General features: G+C 35.4%; 1 protein-coding gene and 1 pseudogene across 4 annotated transcripts in view; both read right to left on the reverse strand.

Moving 5' to 3' along the window:
• Positions 1-20,162, reverse strand: part of LOC144364745 (cytochrome P450 3A9-like) — a 466,715-nt gene that overhangs the window by 57,690 nt on the left and 388,863 nt on the right. The gene's annotated exons all lie outside the window — the stretch shown is intronic.
• The window catches only part of LOC144367279 (cytochrome P450 3A9-like), a 37,207-nt pseudogene that overhangs the window by 10,424 nt on the left and 6,621 nt on the right, over positions 1-20,162 (reverse strand).

Consider the following 20,162-nt stretch of genomic DNA (forward strand, 5'->3'; position numbering starts at 1 on the left):
TGTGAAGATGTGTGGATCAGAGCAGAGTCGGCCTGCCCACCAAGCCCAGGCTCACTCAGCAGACAGCTAGGCAGGAGCTCATGCCATAGCTCAGCAGAGACAATGATCTGGACACTGGAGTGACACATGCTCACACTTCCTAGGTATCATCATGGTAACTGGTAATGGATACAACTGAAACTACACTCTTTTAAAAATTACTTGTAGTTTTGGGAATAGCATTTTTCCCAAAATACTGTTTTCTCTTTCATTTGTCTCTTCAGATCCTTCCAAATAGAGCTGGTAAAAAGAATTAGTGACTATATTTTGGACAAAGTCTCCTAGGAAGTGATGAGGAGGCAGTCTTGTTGAGGCTCTGCCTCTTTCCTCACTCTCCAGGTACAATTTTCTCACCTTATTTGGCAAAGGTGCTTTAATCTCCTGCTGCAGTTTGGTCTGGACATCAGGATGGGTGGCCAATTCATACAAAATGAAGGAAAGAGCACTGCTAGTGGTCTCATAGCCAGCAAAAATGAAGATAATTGATTGGGCCACAAGCTCCAGGTCAGACAGGGCTAAAGGAAGAGGAAACAGAACTTAGGTAAATCCAACAAATCAAAACATCAGAATTTAGAAGAAGAGAAATCCCATTAAAACCCACCAATCACTAGGCAGGACCATGGAAAAGCAATTCAGAGGCATTCTCAGAGTGGTTTTCACTTTCGTGTCTATCTGATAGGAGAGACAAAGGAAAACTTTTTTAATCCAGTTTTCCTGAGATCTATACCACTCTTGGACTTGGCTACTAACCGTGCCATTCTCAGCACCACCAAAGATAGGTAATTTCAAGAGATACCATTTCTATCTAAGATACGCAGTATGATCCATATGAACTTTTAGATACCTGGGCCCTGAAATAAACAGGGTCCCCGTGCAAAACATGCAATTCAAGATAAATAGAAAAGAACATGCAAAACAAGTGTTTGAAAGGTCTGCAGAGTTCAGATTTATTAATGATGGTTTCTATGATGATGTCATGAGAACATTTAATTATCAAATCTTTTATCCCAGTGAGTATGAACCCCATGAAATAGGACTATAAAGTCAAGGTTCAGGCAAGGTACAGTGGCACACACTGGTAATTCCAATGGGAGGCTGAGGTAAGAAGATCATTATTCAAAGCCAATATCAGCAACAGCAAGGCACTACGCAACTCAGTGAGACCCTGTCTCTAAATAAAATCCAAATTAGGGCTGGGGATGTGGCTCAATGGTTTAGTGCACCTGAGTTCAATTCCAGGTAACCCTCTCCCCTGCACCAAAAAATGTCAAGGTTTGGATCTCGGCTGTTTGCATTCGTAGCTATTAGCCACATGTGAATGTTTAAATTTTAAACAGTTCCTCAGTGGTACTAGCCACATGTCAAGTGCTAAGAAGGCACATGTGTTTGGTGGTTGTTTTATTGAAGAGTTAAACTACAGACTGTTTCCTTCATCACAGAAAGCTGAATAGAACTTAGTAGATACATACAAGATAGATGGATGGGTGGATAGATGGATAGATGGATAGATAAGTAAATATATAAATAGATAGATAGATAACATCTACATGTGAACATAAAAATATGTACACTGGGTCTGGGGTTGTAGCTCAGTGGTAGAATACTCACCTAGCACACGTTGAGACACTAGATTTGGTCCTCAGCACCACATAAAAATAAAATAAAGTATTGTGTGCACCTACAACTAAAAAATAAAAATATCTTTTAAAAAATATGTATACTGGAAGGCTGTAGTAAGTCCAGTCCTCATCTCTAGAATTAATTGCTCAACATTCAGGACTTTCTTCAGATGTTTGTCAAGGCAATAGCTACCTCAAATTAGAACCGCAATGGAAGTATTTTAGTATTACAGAAATTAGCAATAAATTAGAAAAAAAATCTGAAGGAGGGAGAAAAATAGTTTATATCACTGGATGTGATGTATGTAGAAGTATTTCATGTTAATAGTGTTGTCTACCGAGAATATCTAAAAGCAAAAATTCACAAGATGATCACAAATTTTGATTTCTAAATTCCATTAATTGCAAAAACAAAAACAAAAAACAAAACTGTCATGAGAAACAGAGAAGAAAAATAGAATATCTTAAATAAGAAAGCAAGAAAATACTTAAAAAATAAATGAAAAGTGCACAGAATACACTGTATACTCCTATAATGTGGTTACATGATGTAGAATGTACAAGACCAAGAGCAAACCCTAAGGAAATCTATGGACTGTGAATGATAGAAGTATGTAAATACAGGTTCCTGAACTGTGATAAATATAACTCTATGGAGGTGGATATTAGGAGTGCAGCAGTGAATTCATGACTACATGGAGAACCTGTATGTTTTCAGTTCAATATTGCTATGGCTAGAAAAAACAGAAGCTACTTCTAAAACAATCATTAAAAAGATGACAAAAATAATAGAGGACTCAGGAGACTATATGAAAGGGATTCCAGTGGACAAATATGGGAAAATTGAGCATCAAAATAAAAATAGTAAGAAAATAAGTTGAATAAAAATACCATGCTAGTGAAAGAAATACTTGTTTATATCAGCTTCAACATTTGAACATTGCTCTAGGTATACTTCTCCAGAAAGTTGTTCAGGCTACTGTATATGATATGGAAGCATGCACTTTCTGCAACTAGATAGAAATACTCTTCTTCCTGGAAAATCTCCTGCACATTTCCAGAACAATCTTTCTCTCTGAGTTTCCCATCAGTATGAAGTAGCAACCTTGTTTACTTTTATGAGCCTCCACATCTTTGGAATTCTGAGAATTTATCATGAACTGAAGAAAATTCACCCGATGCTAGAAACAGAGACATTTCAAAGATAGAAGGTTAAGTATGAAGTCAGAAATAAATTAAGAGTAAAGAACTTATCTTCCCTTCTGAGGCTATGACTTCTTCAAGTACAAAAGTCCAGTTGGAGTTTCCTAAGTCATCAGTGAAGAAAAGCATCCATATACAAACTTTGGAGAGTAAGACGTTTCCCTGAGTGAAAACTGGCTGTGGTGTCCAATAGCTACTGGCCTTTGCTCTCCCTACTTGTGAGCTCCTGTGGATTCTGAACACAGCCTCCTGGCCAGAGTGGCTGGATTTTTCTCCTGTTGCATTTGTTTGCTTAGGGAGAAGTTATGGACTTCAATATTTTGTTTTACTACCTTAATTCTTCACCAAAAATGCCACAGATTAATCCCCTACCATTTTTAGAGCTCATCATCAGATTTTTGGCAAGCTCTTGAATGATCCCACAATGCTTGAAGCTATGAACTTTGCACTGACACCTGGAGGGCTCATCCTGGCTCCCTGGCCTGCACACATCCTTGTGCTGGCCTTTTCAGACATGAGGAATAACCTTCACCTAAAGAACCCCATGCCTGCTCCATGAGGGGCCAGACAGTACCGGCTAGCCTGAGGATGCCTTCTGTGGAGAGTTTGTAAAGTGAGAGGTTTGGAAATGCAATGATTCTTGAGCATATAAAATCTGATAAAATTGGCACCAGAAAAATAGTTTTTATGGTGAAATTTTACCTGTTGAAGAGAAGGTATATGATAAAACATTTTTCCTCTATTTAAAAATCATTTCAACTGATATATAAAAACATTAAGCTATACATATTAAAAATGTACCTGATTACTTTGATGTATGTATATGCTGTTTGATGTTTATGTCAGTTTAGACACATCTTTAATTGCATTGATCATTTCCTGATGGTGGATGTTTTCAAAATCGATTAGGCTCAATTAATAAGAACAATTTTAACATAGTGCTGCAATAAACATGGGAGTGCAGATGTTTCTTTGACATACTGATTTTATTTCTTGTGATTATACACCTAGTAGTGAGACTGCTGGATCATGTGGTGGGTTTGTATTTGATTTCTGAGGGCCCTTCTAACAGTTTTCCATAAAGGCTGTCCTAATTTACATTCTACTCAACAATGACAAGGACTCTTTTTAGAGCATTTGGGACTTTTTCTAACAGCAATATTTATGCCTTGAGAAACTAAATTCCATGCCAATTATTTAATTGTAAATACTTTCTCTCTGATTCATTATTTTTTCAGCATTTGGAATATATAATTTTATTTATTTAAGTCTTTTTTATTAGTTATTTTTAGTTATATGAGAGTAGAGTCCATTTTGACATACTTATAAACGCATGGAATATATCTTACTCTAATTAAGTTCCCTCTCTAATTCATTCTTGTTTCTCAATTACCAGGTGCTAAATTCTTTATTCTCCCCAAATGAAAACTCTCTACTACTCTCAATCAAGAGTTCTGCATCTACCTTTTAAAAATATACAAAGAAGTATAGAAGTCATACACTCATGGGCAAATAAATGATCAAACCTTCTCTGTAACCACAACCAGATTTTACCTGTAGTGTCTTTTGAAGGCGACTTTCTTTCATTCTCTTTATAGCTTTCTTTAAAAAAATTTGTGACATCCTTTGAAAACAGAGAGATATTTATTGCCTCATAAATTAGAGTAAGGAATGGAAATATTACTGCAGGGAAAAGAAAAAACAAAGGACACTTCAGTGAAAAATGTAAAATTTACCTTGAGCAATTACATCTTTTCTTCCAATCAGAAAAGTGGAAGTCACAAGGGTTCCTAAAGAGGAACTCTTTCTTTTGGGACCACTGATTGAGCTCTAGGCCACTGGCTGAGCAAGAGGATGTCATATATAGAGCCACCACCATACTAGTGAGATCAGTGGCCCCTTCTGCCTCTGTGGAGTGACCAAAGGAGCAAGATGAAAACACTTATCCCTTTCTCTTTTATGTACTGGAATAGAGTGTCTTTGGGTGAAACTAGGCTTCAGTCTGAGGGTGCAGTTAATCATGCTCTTCAAGAAAGAGCAGTCAGGATGGGACCAACAGAACATGTGTTTCTCAAGCCCACAGGAGGAATCCAGAAGGCATTATTAGATAAAAAATTGGGAAACTCAAAGTATGGGCAAATTGATCAATATATACCTAAATAAACATTGGATGAAAGGAGAAATATAGTGAAATAGATAAAGTATTGAAAGGAAAAAAAGGAGGCATAATATATCAAACTTATGGAATGGAGAAAAAGCCATCATTGCTCAGAGGGAAATTCTTATTTATTAAATAGAAACAAAGATTGCAAATGAATGATCAAGCTTTACATAATAAATCATGAAAAAAATAAAAGCAAATTAAACTTAAAGGAAACAGAAGGAAAAAATATTAAGAACCAAAGTGGAAACTAATGAAATAAAAAATAAAATCAATAGAAGAAATTAATGAAAACAAATGCAATTCTTTGAAAAAAAAAAAAACAACAAAATTCACAAAACAATAGCTACACTGACCCAGAAATAGAAAGGCTAAAGTTAGTAGCATTCAAAATGAAAACTGGGGAAATACTGACATTATAAACATAGAAAGAATTATAAAAATGTTGTAACAATCAGATTATCATAACAATTATACAAATTACACAAATTAAATAGAAAAATTCCTAAAAAGACACAAACAACAGAAACTGACACAAAAAGTAATACAAAATATATATTGACATACATAATGTGATGAGACTAAATTAGAAATTAAGAACTTTTCTACAAAGTGAAGCTCAGGTCCAGATGTTCCATGGAAAATTCTACCAAACATTTAAAAAACTAATAACAATTCTTTACCTCTTTATAAATATTCATAGAAATACCTATTATTTTCTAAATATAGAATACAGTGAACACTTTTAAAAGATCCTAAAATACCCATGTTAATGTAATCCTAAAACTTAACACAAAGATAACACAGGAGAACCACAAACTGATATATCTTTTAATTATGGATGCAAAATCTCAACAAAATAATTTGTTGTTCTCTTCTCTCTCTCTCTCTCTCTCTCTCTCTCTCTCTCTCTCTCTCTCTCTCTTCCCACTTATCTCCCCAAAGTCTCTTTCTCTCTTTTCTCCTGCTACTAGCCAACATCTTTTGATTTCTATTTTATGCTTCCTAAGATCTAATAACTCTATATCCTTATCTTCTACCACCTTAACATCTCATCCTAAACCCGCCCCCCCCATTCTCTCTTTGTCCACCATTATAAACTGTAGGTCCTTTTGCAACCTACTGTTAACATTGTTAATAATAATCAAACACACCATTTCTGTCTGTTGGGACAAAACTGTAAGCATCTCAATAGAAGCTATTTGGTTTAATTAAACCTGCATATCGTTTACATTGGGATATGTTAATATTGATCTCCTCCTTAAAGGAGAGGTCATAAAATTCTGCAGGGACACTATAAGTCTATTGGTAAAAACTGTAATACCTTATATCTACACTGCTAAAGGGAAAGACACAGAAACAATGTGAAAAAAAACAAGGGAAGAAAGTGCCCAAAACAAATGAAGACACATTACTAGAACCAAAGGCCAGCACAGCAAAAGAGATGTTCAAGAGGAGTTCAGGATGTATATAATTAAAATGTTCTATGAAATAAAGGATGATATAAGAAAGCAAACACAGGCAACAAAAGGTCATTTAAATAAAGAGCTACACAGCCAAATACAGGAAGCAAATAATTACTTCAATAAGGAGATATTCTACCAAAAAAAGGAAAAGAAATCATTGAGATAAAGGAAACAATAAAGCAAATTAAAAACTCAGTAGAAATCATCACCAACAGTCTAGATCACTTGAAAGATAGGACGTCATACAATGAAGACAAAATATATAATCTTGAAAGTAAAGTTGACCACACATTGAAGATGGTAAGAAACCATGAGCAGAACGTTCATGAAGTATAAAAAGGCCAAATGTAATAATTATTGAGATAGAAGAAGGCATAGACTTCCAAAACAAAGGAATTAACAATTTATTCAATGAAATAATATCAGTAACTTTTCCAAACCTGAACAATGAATTGGAAAATCAAATACAAAAGGCTTACAGGACACCAAGTGTACAAAATCACGACAGATTCTACACCAAGGCACATAACAATGAAAATGCCTAACAAACAGAATAAAGAAAGAAATTTAAAAGCCACAAAATAAATGAATCAGATTACATATAGGAGGAAATCAATTAGGATCTCTGCAGATTTCTAAACCCAGACCTTCAAAGCTAAAGTGTCCAGGAACAACATAAACCAAACTCTGAAAGAAAATGGATGCCAATCAAGAATCTTATATCCAGCAAAATTAAGCTTTTGATTTCATGATAAAGTGAAAACCTTCCATAATAAACAATAATTAAAAGAATTTACAACTAGAAAGCCTGGACTACAGAATATCCTTAGCTAAATATTTCACGAAGAAAAAATGAAAAACAAAAATGAAAATAAGCAAATTGAGGAAGTACACTAAAGGAAAAGCCAATCAAAGGAGAAACTAAGTCAAGTTAAAAACCAAAAATAAAGCAAAATGACTGGAAATATGAACCATGTTTCAATAATAACCCTGAATGTTAATGGCCTAAACTCATCAATCAAAAGACATAGTCTGGCAGATTGGATATTTTAAAAAACCAAGAATATGTTGGCTTCAAGAGGCTTATCTCATAGGAAAAGACATCTACAAACTGAAGGTGAATGGTTGGAAATAAATATACTACTCACATGGACTGTGTAAACAAGCACACGTTTCCATTATCATAACAAATAAAGTAGACATCAAGACAAAGTTAATCATAAGGAATAAAGAAGGACATTTTATACTGCTTAAAAAAACCATTCATCAACAAGAAATAACAATTATAAATACGTATGCACCAAACAATGAATTATGGGCTAACAAGAAAAGCCAAATGTAATGGCCATTTACATTCATCAAACTCTTCTCAATTTCAAGAGTAAAATAGACCACAATACAATAATACTGGGTGACCTTAACACAACACATTCACCACTGGATAGACCTTCCAAACAAAAGCTGAACAAAGAAACTATAGAACTCAATAATATAATCAATAAATTAGACTTAACAGACATATAGAGAATATTTCATCCATCAATGAGTGAATACACTTTCTTCTCAGCAGCACATGGATCCTTCTCTAAAATAGATCATATATTATGCCACAAAGCAACTCTTAGAAAATATAAATAGAGATACTATCCTGCATGCCATTTGACTATAATGGAATGAAATTAAAAATTAATGATAAAATGAAAAACAGAAACTACTCCAACACCTGGGGACTAAATAATATGCTGCTGAATGAGTAAGGGATAGCAGAAAACATCAGAGAAAAGATTAAAAAATTCTTAGAGGTAAATGAGACCACTGATACAACATATTGAAATCTCTGGGACACTATGAAGATGGTACTAAGAGGAAAGTTCATTGCATGGAGTTCATTTCTTTAAAGAAGAAAAAGTCAATAAATAAAAGACCTAAAATTACATCTCATAGCCTCCCAAAAAAGAATAATCAACACCAAAAGTAGTAGAAGACAGAAAATTATTAAAATCAGAGCTGAAATCAAGGAAACTGAAACAAAAGAAAAAATTGAAAAAATTGACAAAACACAAAGTTGTTCTTTGAAAAAATAAATAAAATTCAAAAACCCTTAGCCACACTAATAAAGAGAGAAAAATCTTAAATTTCTAAAATCTGTGTTTAAAAAAAGGAAATATCATGATGGACACATCTGAAATACAGAAGATAATTAAAAAACTATTTAAAAAATTTATACTCCAATTAAATACAAAATATCAAATAAATAGAAAAAATTCTAGAGTCATGATCTACCCAAACTGAATCAAGCTAATACACACAAGTTAAACAGATCAATTTCAATCAAGAATATAGAAGACACCATCAAAAGCCTACATACAAAAAAGAGCTCTACCAGTCAGATTCTCACAAGACCTTCAAAGAAGACCTAATGCCAATACTCCTTAAATTATTCCATGATAGCAAAATAGGGAACATTTCCAAACTCATTCAATCACTCTGATTCCAAAACCAGCCAAAGACACATCAACAAAAGAAAATTTCAGACCAATATCTTTAATGAACATAGATGCAAAAAGTCTCAATTAAATTCTGGCAAATTTATACTACCAAAAGTGTTATATGAATTTAATGTAATTCCCAATAAAATCCCAATGACATTCTTCATAGTAATAGAAAAGGCAATCATAAAATGTATTTGGAAAAATAAGAGACCCAGAATAGCTAGCAATTCTTAGCAAGAAAGAAAGCAGGAAGTATTTTCACTACACCAGACCTTAAACTATACTACAGAGCTATAGTAACAAAAACAGCATGGTATCTGCATGAAAATAGACTTGTAGACTAATGGTACAGAATACAGGACACAGAGACAAATCCACATAAATATAATTATATCATACTAGACAAAGGTGCCAAAAACATCTACTGGAGAAAAGAGCCTATTCAACAAATGGTGCTGGAAAAACTGGAAATTCATATTTCCACCAAAACAGACTCGAAGACCAATGGGACAGAACAGAAGATACAGAGACAAACCTACACAAATATAGTTATCTCATACTAGACAAAGGTGCCAAATATATTCACTGGAAAAAAAATTGTCTAAAACAAATGGTTCTGGGAAAACTGGAAATCCATATGTAGCAAAATGAAATTAAGTCCATACCTCTCACCATGCATAAAACTTAACGCACAGTGAATCAAGGACCTAGGAATTATGCCAGAGACCCTGAACATAATAGAAGAAAAAGTAGGTTCAAACTTTCATTATGTCAGATTAGACTCTGACTTCCTTAACAAGACTCCTAAAGTGCAAGAAATAAAATCAATAAACAATAAATGCGATTGATTCAAACTGAAAAACTTCTTATCAACAAAAGAATCAATCAATAAAGTGAAGAGAGAGCCTAAAGAATGGGAGCAAATTTTGACAACATGCACATCATATAGAGCACTAATCTCCAGGATATATAAAGAACTCAAATAACTTAACATCAAACACACACACACACACACAAACACACACACACACACACACACACACACACACATACACACACACACACACACACACACACACACACACACACCAGGAAATAACCCTATAAATAAATGGGCTAAGGAATTGAACAGACATTTCTCAGAAGAAGATATACAATTGATAAACAAATATATAAAAAATGTTCAATATGTGTAGTAATTAGAGAAATGCAAATCAAAACTCCTCTAAGATTTAATCTAACTCCAGTCAGAATAGCAATTATGAAGAATACAAGCAGAATTATATGTTGGTGTTAATGTGAGGGGAAAGGCACTTACATTGCTGGTGGGACTGCAAATTGGTGCAACCACTTTGGAAAGCAGTATGAAGATTCCTCAGAGAAGTTGGAATGGAACCACCATTTGACCCAGCTATCCCACTTCTTGGTTTATAGCCATAGGATTAAAAATCAGCATACTACAGTGATGCAGCCACATCAGTGTTTATAGCAGCACAATTCACAATAGCTACACTGTAGAACCAACCTAGATGCCCATCAAAAGATGAGTGGATAAGGAAAATGTGGTACACATACACAATGGAATATTATTCAGCATTAAAAGAGAGTAAAATCATGGAATTTTCAGATAAATGGATGGAGTTGGAGAATAACATGCTAAGTGAAGTAAGCCAATTCCCAAACACAAAAAGTCAAATGTTTCTCTCATAAATTGATGCTGATCCATAATGGGTGGGTGGGGGTCATCTGAGGAATGGAGGTACTTTGGATAGGGCAAGGGAAATGGAGGAGAGATGGGTGTAGGATTGATGGTGAAATGAGATGGACATCATTACCCTAGAAACATGTATGATGGCACAAGTGGTGTGAATCTACTTCATCTACAAGGACAGAAGTGAAAAGTTGTGCTCCATTTGTGTTTTATGTAGAGGAATGCATTCTGCTGTCATCTATAATTCATTAGAACAAATAAATAAATATTTCTTTAAAAAACGAAATAAAGTACTCACACATGCTTCAGGATGGAAGAATTTGAAAATACAATGATAAATGAAAGAAGTCAGACATGCAAAGCCACATATTGTAGGATTCATTAATACAAAATTCACAGGGGCTGGAGATGTGGCTCAAGCGGTAATGTGCTCACGTGGCATATGTGGGGTGTTGGGTTTGATCCTCAACACCACATAAAATAAAGATGTTTTGTCCACTGAAAACTAAAAAATAAATATTAAAACTCTCTCTCTCTCTCTCTCTCTCTCTCTCTCTCTCTCAAAAAAAAAAAAAGAAAATTCACAGTATCAGCAAATGTATAGTCAGAAAATAGACACATGGTTGCTTATGCATATAATAACAATATACATAGAATAGAGAGGTGATAATTAAATAGTAGCCTGCTTCTGAGTTGATAAATGGTCACTAGTGATGGCTGAATATATCTTTGTACTGAAAACAATTTAATTGTATAATTAAGTGGGGTAATTAAAAGATTATTAATTATGTATCAATAATCATCTTATTTAAATAGAGAGAGGGAACAAATAACATGTTAGTCCACATACTTATTGAGAGAAGCAAAGGGTCAAAGAAATTAAAATTTAAGAGCTTCTTGACTTTCTCCACAAAGGTATCTTGTGGGTTGTTGAGGGAATTGATTATCACTCCAAATGATGTCTCAGTAATCACATCCATGATATAGGCCCCAAAGATGCTGAATAGAGAAAAGTATGGAAAGATAAAATCAGTGCCTCTTCCCAATCCTTCCACTACACATGCAGCAAGATGTAGGAGTAAGTCTACATACCCAGGCAAGACAAGCAGAGAGCCACACACACACAGTTATCTGCTGGACTATCAGATGAGTCCATGATCCCTTCACACTTACTATGAGGCTTTTATCAGTTGCAAATGAGGTATGTCCCTTGTTCCAGGAGTGATAGGGACAGTGAGGTGAGTTAAACTCACCTCTGACCTCAAGAAGCTCACCTACACAGAGATAAGATTCATAATCAGACACACCACAGTAGCACAAATAGAATGTGAATGATAATAGTTGTGTACAAACTGAGCTTCATAAGGACAAGGGAGGAATAACTGAGTCTTCCTAGAGGACTCACAAAAGGTGATCTTGACCTTGACAGTATTTTGTCTTCTAGTATATCCAAAGTCACAAATAACAGCCAAACAAACCTTGGTGGATACAAGAGACATCCTTTCTCCCCCAGCTGCCCTGTCTCCTTCTGGGAGCAGCTCCTTTTTGAATGAACAGTTGAATTTGTGACACCAAACCTTTGATTTTGTCTGTTCATTGTACAAGCTCAACATTTGGAATTCGGTTCTGTGGCAGGCAGTTGGAGGGGCTCCTGGTGGAGCTCGGAATGCCAGAGCTGCCCTGCTACTTACTCTTTCAAGTTGATAAACTTGCCCTTCTCTGATTCCAGTCTCATGTTTCTCACCAACACATCTCCCTACTGGTTAATGATGGGAAACATCTATGCACAAAACACAACATTGTCCATAGTTAAGTGAGGAGACTCAGTCCCCAAGGCTATGGCTTTCACAGGATGAAGAAGTGTGAGACATTTACAATGAATCTTACTATATCTCTTCTAAAACATAAAGACAAAAGAATATTTTCAGGAAGTTAAAATTCAGAGGACTATCCCTTTGAAAGGGACTACAATCTATCTCACTTTCTACCCATACCCAGATTAAACCTTTAAGTTTCCAATGAAAACTCTTACTATTTTATGACCTCCTTGAGTTTTCCACTGGTCAACGTTGGAGACAGCAGTGTTCTTATTCTCTTCCATTATTCATCCTCAGACACAGTGATGGCTTTTTTTTATAAATACCACTGGACCAACATTCTAAAGTTCAAAGGAAAAGAGATTTTGTCTACATAAACGTGGAGGTCTCCACAGTTCCAAAAGTTTGTTAAACAAGCTTTATTTATTAAAGAAATGTTTAGTATGTGATAGTAAAAAAAAGAACACCTGGACTTAAACCTAATGATGTTCAAGATTGACTTCAAACCTACTAAAACCAGTGGGAAATGTGATAGTAGGAGCAAATGTGACTTAATTTTGTTTTATGACTCCATCCTGTATAACAACCATGTCAAGTAGAAGAGTCATGACTAGAGCAAGATGTTCTTTTCTTTTTGCTATATAAACCTTTAAGAACATGGAACTACCTAATGAGGTATTGTTTCTGTAACTAGGGTAACAGAACTCTGTTTCTGTTACTGGGGTGACTGGGCTAATTGTGATTTGTTAGGCTTCCCTCTGCTTGATTGCACTGTCACGCTTCTGTAACCTGTCTTGCTTGCATTGGATAGAACTCCTGAACATCCCTTTTGTGGTTTTCAGACTTATAAAGAGTGCCCTCGCAATTGTGCAGGACTGATCAGGGGAACAGTTTTATGTTTTGGTCAGCTGCCACTGGTGTGCCTCAATAAAGTCTTGATTCAATTATACGTGAGTGGTCTGGAAGTCAGTTTATAAAAACACTGGGATGAAGCTTGAACTATAACATTTGGAGGCTCGTCCTGGATCCATTTCTTTCCTATTCTCACGCCAAATTTGCCTCCAAAGACGGGCTTTTGGACCTTCACCCCGGAGTAGAGGGTAGCTCCTGAGAGACATTCCTCAGCCTCACTCCAAGGATGACTCCAATCCATCATAGGATGCTCTGAAAAACCTCTTGCCGGCCTGTCAGTTGTGGTGAGTCGACTCTTCTGGGGGAAAAGGTCAGATTGGAAGCAGTCGCTTACACCTTCCCTGGGACAGACGTTGTCACTCTCTCCCTGGATGTCTCCCTGTGTGACCTCATCTGTCTGTATCTGGGGCCCATTAAAGGCCTCCCTTGGAGGCCTCATCTGTCTGGCGGCAGGATGAGACGTGGTCTCTGCCCTATTAGTGGTCTCCTTGTGTGACCTCAGTGATTGTTGCTTGTCTTGTGTCTGTTCTGCTGTTTCTCCAGCGTCTTCTTGCTGTTTGTCATTTGTCCAGTGTCTGTTTGCCAGCTATTTGTCTTGTGTTTATCTGTCCGAGTGTTGTGCTCGAGCCCTTTTCTTGTTCTCATAACCGCTCTTCTTTCATCAGGATTCCTTGGCTCCATGGACATCACGAGACAAGGAAGCACTACAGAGATCTCTACCTGTACCCCTTTAACTTGTTTTCTTAACCATTTTCAGGACTTTGTCTGTTGGTTTGTTTTTGTTTGTTTCCTTTTTGTTCTGTGTTAATTTCTACCTCAGTTTGTTTCTAATGGGAAAAAATAGGACACCCATAGCACAAGAGTTAATAACTAGAATCAACAAATGGGACTTACTCAAACTAAAAAGATTTTTCTCAGCAAAAGAAACAATAAGAGAGGTAAATAGGGAGCCTACATCCTGGGAACAAATCTTTACTCCTCACACTTCAGATACAGCCCTAATATCCAGAGTATACAAAAAAATCAAAAAATTAAACAATAAAAAAACAAATAACCCAATCAACAAATGGGCCAAGGGCATGAACAGACACTTCTCAGAGGAGGACATACAATCAATCAACAAGTACTTGAAAAAATGCTCACCATCTCTAGCAGTCAGAGAAATGCAAATCAAAACCACCCTAAGATACCATCTCACTCCAATAAGATTGGCAGCCATTCTGAAGTAAAACAACAACAAGTGCTGGTGAGGATGTGGGGAAAAGGGTACACTTGTACATTGTTGGTGGGACTGCAAATTGGTGCAGCCAATTTGGAAAGCAATATGGAGATTTTTTGGAAAGCTGGGAATGAAACCACCATTTGACCCAGCTATTCCACCTTCTAGGTCTATTCCCTAAAGACCTAAAAAGAGCATGCAACAGGGACACTGCTACATGGATGTTTATAGCAGCACAATTCACAATAGAAAGACAGTGGAACAAACCTAGATGCCCTTCAATAGACGAATGGATAAAAAATGTGGCATTTATACACAATGGAGTATTACTCTGCATTAAAAAATGTCAAAATCATAGAATTTGCAGGGATATGGATGGGATTAGAGCAGATTATGCTAAGTGAAGCTAGCCAATCCCTAAAAAACAAATGCCAAAAGTTTTCTTTGATATAAGGAGAGTAACTAAGAACAGAGTTGGGAGGAAGAGCATGAGAAGAAGAGTAACATTAAACAGGGACGAGAGGTGGAAGGGAAAAGGAGAGAGAAAGGAAATTGCATGGAAATGGAAGAAGAACCTCATGGTTATAAAAAATTACCTACAAGACGAAGTGAGGGGAAAGGGAAAAAAACAAGGGGGAGAAATGAATTACAGTAGATGGGGTAGAGAGAGAAGATGGGATAGGAGGGGATGTAGGATAGTAGAGGATAGAAAAGGCAGCAGAATAAAACAGACACTAGTATAGCAATATGTAAAACAGTGGATGTGTAACCGATGTGATGCTGCATTCTGTATACGAGGTAAAAATGTGAGTTCATAACCCACTTGAATCAAAGTGTGAAATATGATTATGTCAAGAACTATGCAATGTTTTGAACAACCAACAATAAAGATTTTAAAAAAATTTAAATTGGGAAAATAGATTAAAGGTTACAAATGTCTTTAAAGTTACTAATGCACAGATTTGTTTAAACAGATGTTAAAAATGTTAATGTCTATAAAGTGTCTGATATCCATTGTCTCTAAGATTTTTCTTCATCAGAGGGAAAAAAGATTACTAATACTATTCACTGCACTTGTCTGATACCTTTTTTTTATTTTAAGATATGTAAGTTTCATCTAAATGTATATAAAATTAATCATGGATGTTTTTGTTAGAGACATCTAATTGGTACAAAGTTAAAATGCTAACTGTTAAATAAAATATCAAGTATTCTTAATTCCTTAAATTCCATAAAGTAAAATATTTAAACAATGTTGGTGTTTTCATGAATTGGTAAACTAAAAAGGAAATTTAAAATTATTTTGTGTTATTATAAAAACAAGGTTACTATAAATTACAAAGTCCCAACAGGTATAATTTTACCTACAAAGAGTCAAAAGTTTCAACTGTATTTCAATTAAAGTACTGTAAGTTATAAATATTTCAACTTATTAAAAGAAATCAATTTATCTAAATTCAAAAATTTATAAAAGTTATTTCAAGTTACAAACAAAAAAAGGATCAATGTGTTAAAATTATTAAAAAGTTCTAAATATAAAAATATATTTAATGAAAAACGTTTCCAGGTAAAAAATCTTTATGTGGTAAAGTATAATTATTATACATTTAAGTAAACAAAAGAGTCTAATTAAGTAATATAAAGATCTATAAATAAAAGACAAATATTAAAATGTTTATATGTAATTAAGTTGGTTATATATGTAACACAAATAGTTAAAACTATTCAACGTTGTTCTCTAAGAACAAATAATAGTGTACTGATATATTTATATGTTAGATTGACAAAAACTTCTAAAAATATTAATTGCATTGTGTCTATTATGTTTTATCCCCTAGAACAAGTAATCTTAGAGAAATTAAGGTTTGTACATTTATGGCTATACAACAACTGTTATTTTAAAGTATTGTCCTACATTACAAAGTCTAGATTGTCATTTAAAAGCTAACCTTGGTTAATATAAAAACATCAATAAAAGTGTGGTATAAGGCTCTGCCTCCCACCTTACAGCATGTGAGAATAACTTCAAAGTAGGCCAGATTTCAGTTAACTTAAAGTTATATTCCAAGATTAATTTTATTAGAAAGATTACTGTAATCTCAAATAAAAAAGATAATGTATAACTCAGCCAAGGTTCAAAATTATATACAAACTAAATATATTTTTACTATTATTAATTTCACTTTGTATTTTAATTATAACTAAAAAAGTGTGACCATTACACTTAGAACAACCAAGAGACTTTTACTGTGAAAGTGTCTGATTAACACGAGAGAGAGAGAGAGAGAGAGAGAGAGAGAGAGAGAGAGAGAGAGAGAGAGAAAGGAAAGTACAAAAGAGAGAGAGAGTGAGGAAAATGCAAGAGAGAGAGAAAGATAGAGGAAAAAAGTGAGAGGGAGAATGAGAGACAGGGAAAGTAAGAGAAAAAGAAGAGAGCAAGAGAAGAGGATCTAGCAAGAGAAAGATTTTATAGCCAAAATCTAATGGAGTCTCTGGGTCTGTAAGCTGCCTTGTTGATATACAGTGATTGGATCATACAGTAGTTGCTAAGGTTTCATCTTCTGCCTTCAGGCAGATCTTCAGCATTACATAAATTAATAAATAAAATGAGGATATTGTGTTATGTAAAAATTAACTGTAAAGTTATAACAATTAAAGTTAAAGCCCAGCTTTCTTACTTTAAAACTGGTAAAACTGACTTGCTGGATGTTTAAGGCAAAACTTAAATATTAAGGATAAAACAAAAGGGGCCAAAAAACCCCCAATATTTGGCTCTTGTCCTCTGAGTAAGCCTTAACCAAGGACAGGGGGAAAAGCTTTGCAATTCTGGGCCACATAACCTCCTGATAAGGGAAATTAATGAGACCCCCTTTTGGAGAACAAAAAGCCAATGAATGTACATGCTGCAAAAGAGAAGGGTCAGTGAAAAAGGGAGACATGCCTAATGCTTCCAAGGAAAGCCATATGGTTAGCAAGACCTTGACCCATCATAATGCAGATAACACGAACAGAGCTAAAATGCTACTCACACGTTCCCCAAGAATGTCCTCCAAGAAAATTCAGCTGACTCTTACCAATAAATAGAAACAAGGTCAGTTTGATCAGCTTTGTCTTAAACACCTAGCAAAAACAGTTAAAAACCAAAGCACAGACATTCCTAGGCATTTAAAAAGAAACAACAGTTATTTTAATGTAACTTAAAATGTACACTTGTGTTAACATCTCTCAAAATGAGTTAGACTGAGACAACAGAATGGAAATTCTTAATCAAAAATTCCTGATAACTACCAATAAACATTGCCTGAAGTTTTTATTCAGTTTAAGGCCTACAGATCTTCCTAACCTCCTACACAGGTAGATATAATCAGTGTTTATTAATATACTTATCTAGCCCTATGTAACAAAGGAATCTTTACTGAACACAGAGGTCATGCCAAAAAGGTATTTTTTCAAAAGTCAGATAACATTAACTAATTTAATTAAATGTTGTGTCTACATTCCTGATAATTCTGACAATGTTAAAGATTTATGTTCCCTAAAAAAAAGTGCCTTATTAGGCTTTGTTAGGCCTTGTTATGGGGAAAATTTCTCAGGTCTTCCATCTCTTGGTAAACAATTATTAATTTCTCTAATTTTCATGATATTCATGGACAGGTTCCAGATGCTACAACTGCTATTTTGTATTAATCTTACTTCAGTACTCATATCTTTTTGTTTCTCTCATAGAAGTGCCCACCCCAGGTGAATTTATATCCTGTTCTTCCTGAGATAGATTTTTACCATGGTCTCTTTAAGCCACTCAGTTTCTAAAAAGGGACTCCAAACTGCTGGCCCAATGCACATCGCCCCCTTTCAGCTGGAAGTAGCAAGAATGGTGGTCAATGCCCTTTTCCCTTACAGCAGTTGGACGTCCCTAATATTAGAGGGAAAATTATGGTCAATATAGATGTTTACCAGTATGTCTAGCTCAGAAAGATGTACCTGGAAAACTACTCCCAAGATGACACTGGGTGATTTCCCAGAAAGAGACACTTGCTTCCACAACCCAAATTATAAGTGGAACAACTCCCCATTCACCAAAAATTGTGCTTCCCAGGTCCCACTTTGAACTCCTGGACTAAATCTCCAAACTGTCCATAACTCTGAACTATGTAACCTACAACTTTGATGGAGTAAAGGAAAAAGAACACCTGGACTTATTAAAAGGCCAGGCCCCATTGATTTATCAACATAGACTGGCTGCCCCCATTTTAGTTCCTCTCCTGGCTAGATCTACCACTTTGGGAACTACAACTCTTATCACAGGCTCTAAAAATTTTAAGTCCCTTAGCATCAAATAGATATAAATTTAAACTTCAGGCTATTGGCTCCAAAACTTATTCTCCTGGTCCTCTTGGTTTGACTACCATTGTTTCAGCCATATTTGGGCCCCTAGTCCATCTCCTGATTGGAATTACTGTAGGACCCCACCTCTTAAAAACCCTCCTAAACCATATACAAAAGAATGTAAGTGAGGTCATACTTATAGTCTTGCAAGCCCAGTATAGTTCCTTAGACATAGAAAGATTAAAAAAAATGAGGCCTAATTATGTGCAAAATTGACATCGAACCTACTAAAACCAGTGGGGAATGCGATAGTAGAAAAATAACACCTGGACTTAAACCTAATGATGTGCAAGATTGACATCAAACCTACTAAAACCAGTGGGGAATGTGATAGTTGGAGCAAATGTAACTCCATTTTGTTTTATGACTTCATCCTGTAAAACAACCATGCCAAGTGGAAGAGTCATGACTGGGGCAAGATGTTCTTTTCTTTTTGCTATATAAACCTTTAAGAACATGGAACTACCTAATGGGGTATTGTTTCTGTAACTAGGGTAACAGAACTCTGTTTCTGTAACTGGGGTGACTGGGCTAACTATGATTGGTTAGACTTTCCTCCGCTTTACTTCACTGTCCTGCTTCTGTAACCTGGCTTGCATGCATTGGCTAGACCCCCTTAACATCCCTTTTGCAGTTTTCAGACTTATAAGGAGTGCTCTTTCAATTGTGCAGGGCTGATCAGGGGAACAGTTTTATGTTCTCGTCAGCCACCACTGGTGTGCCTCAATAAAGGTTTGATTCAATTATTCATGAGTGGTCTGGAAGTTAGTTTATGAAACCCTGGGATGAAGCTTTAACTATAACATCAACTGCCTACTAGGTAGCTAGCTCTGTGTCAGACACTCAATAGTATTTATTCCAAATGCCTAACCACCTGAGAGTTTGGAAGAGACACCCAGGTACCTAACACCATTTTTGGACTTTATATTCCAACCCTTGTTTAGATGTAAAATTTCCCTTGGTTGGAAGCTTTTTCCAGGGGAAAAGACAGGAAGAAGGCCTAAGAAGACCTAGCACAACCCCTAGGGCTATGCAGAGCAGAAATGGGTTGGTGACAGATACCAGATGTTCTTGGTCAACTGTATGTTACCTAAGACCAGTTCTGTCTTTACATGCATTTACAGCATAAGCATCTTT

This window comes from Ictidomys tridecemlineatus, chromosome 10 (genome assembly GCF_052094955.1).
Source record: "Ictidomys tridecemlineatus isolate mIctTri1 chromosome 10, mIctTri1.hap1, whole genome shotgun sequence".
NCBI lineage: Eukaryota > Metazoa > Chordata > Mammalia > Rodentia > Sciuridae > Ictidomys > Ictidomys tridecemlineatus.